Below are 3,214 nucleotides of genomic sequence, written 5' to 3'. Positions count from 1 at the left end.
CATATTCTTGTAATTGCCCCACCGACCGACCATGACGACTTCGTGGATCTCAAAGGCTACCACATCATTCTTATGCAAACAGTTGTTGACTATGAAATGATATATGAAATGAATCATATGGTGAACTGCGGATGTGAAATCAAGTGAAACTATGATCCTCGCAGTTATGAACGCAATTTTAGCAATTGCGTAGAGATGAGCGCGCATAGCTGTCCATGAATATAAATGGGTATCCATGGGTATAAATGCCTTAAGGCTTTACATAAATATACATGGTATACATAAGCATGCATAGATATACATGGCTGTACAAGGATATACGTGGCTGTACATGGACAGAAAAAAATATACATGGATATACATCGGTATACATGGATATACATGGATATACATAGGATACATGGATATACATAGGTATACATTGATATACCTGTCTGTACATGGATATACATGGCTGTAAATAGGTATACATAGGTATACATGGATATACATGGGTGTGCATTGATATACATAGGACATACATGGCTTTACATGGACATACATGGGTATACATGGGTATACATGGCTGTACATGGATATACATGATAATACATGGATATACATGGCTGTGCATGGATATACATGGCTGTACATGGCTATACGTGGATATACATGGATGTACATTTGTATACATGGACGTACATGGCTATACGAGGGTATACATGGATATACATGGCCATACATGGATATACATGCATATAAATTGGCATATGTGGATATATATGGGTATACATGGAGATACACGGATATACAAGGGTATACATGATTATTCATTAGTATACATGGATATACATGAGTATACATAGATATACATTGGTATACATAAGGAAACATGGATATACACGGCTGTATATGGATATATGTGGGTATACATGGATACACATGGAAGCACATGGTTATACATGGGTGTACATGGATAAACATGGGTATACATGGATATACATGGCTGTGATATGTGAATACATGGACATGGTTATACATGGGTCTACATGGATATACATGGATATACATAGGTATACGTTGATATACCTGGCTGTACATGGATATACATGGATATTCATGGCTGTAAATTGGTATACATAGGTATACCTGGATATACATGGGTGTGCATTGATATACATAGGACATACATGGCTTTACATGGACATACATGGGTATACATGGATCTACATGGCTGTACATGGATATACATGATAATACATGGATATACATGGGTCTACATGGATATACATGGATATACATGGATATACATGGGTCTACATGGATATACATGGATATACATGGATATACATGTGTATACATGGACGTACATGGCTATACGAGGGTATACATGGAAAAACATGGCCATACATAGCCATACATGGATATAAATGGGCATACGTGGATCTATATAGGTATACATGGAAATACACGGATATACAAGGGCATACATGATTATTCATTAGTATACATAGATATACATGGGTATACATAGGGAAACATGGATATACATGGGTATACATGGATATACATGGTAGCACATGGTCATACATGGGTGTACATGGATGTACATGGCTGTGATATGTGAATACATGGACGTACATGGCTATACATAGAAAAATATGATTATACATGGATATACATGGATATACATGGGTATATAGGGATACACATAGGCATATATGGATATACATGGCTGTGCATTGATATACATAGGTGTACATGGAGATACATGCCTTTACGTCGAAAGACATGGATATACATGGCTGTACATGAATATACATGGGTATGCATGGATATGCATGGGCATACATGGATATACCTGGTTGTAAATGGATATACACGATAATATATGGGTATACATAGGTATACATGGACATATATGGCTGTATATGGATATTCATGGATATACACGGGTGTACATGGATATACATAGATATACATGGCTATACATGGGCATACATGGATATACATTCGTATACATGGAAATACATGGCTGTACATGGATATACTTGGATATACATTATAATACAAGGATATACAAGGTTATACATGGATATACATGGGTATACATAGAGATGCATGGGTATACATGGGTATACATGGCTGTACATGAATATACACGATAATATATGGGTATACATAGGTATACATGGACATACATGGCTGTATATGGATATTCATGGATATACATGGCTGTACATGGATATACATGGATATACATGGCTGAACATGGGTATACATGGATATACATGGCCGTACATGGATATACATTATAATACATGGGTATACATAGGTATACATGGACATACATGGCTGTATATGGATATTCACGGGTATACATGGATATACATGGACATGCATGGCTGTACATGGGCATACATGGGTATACATTCGTATACATGGAAATACATGGCTGTACATGGATATACTTGGATATACATTATAATACAAGGATATACAAGGCTATACATGGATATACATGGGTATAAATAGAGATGCATGGGTATACATGGATATACATGGCTGTACATGGATATACATTGGATACACATGGCTGAACATGGGTATACATTGAAGCACATGGGTATACATGGATATACATGGATATACATGGGTATATATGCATACACATAGGCATACATGGATATACATGGCTGTGCATTGATATACATGGGTATACATGGAGATACATGCCTTTACATCGAAATACATGGATATGCATGGCTGTACATGGATATACATGATAATACATGAATATACACGGGTATACATGGATATGCATGGGCATACATGGATATACATGGTTGTACATGGATATACATGCCTGTATGTGGATATGCACTGGTATACATGGATATACATGGCTGTACATGGATATACACGATAATACATGGGTATACATAGGTATACATGGATATACACGGGTGTACATCGATATACATGGATATACATGGCTGTACATGGATATACATGGATATACATGGCTGTACATGGGCATACATGAATATACAGGGCTGTACATGGGCATACATGGACATACATGGATATACTTGAATATACATTATAATACAAGGATATACAAGGTTATACATGGATATACATGGGTATACATAGAGATACATGGGTATACATGGCTGTACATGGATATACATGGATATACATTGCTGAACATGGGTATACATGGAAGCACATG

This window comes from Montipora foliosa, chromosome 10, assembly GCF_036669935.1.
Source record: "Montipora foliosa isolate CH-2021 chromosome 10, ASM3666993v2, whole genome shotgun sequence".
Taxonomy (NCBI): Eukaryota; Metazoa; Cnidaria; class Anthozoa; order Scleractinia; family Acroporidae; genus Montipora; species Montipora foliosa.
This window is presented reverse-complemented; position numbering follows the sequence as displayed.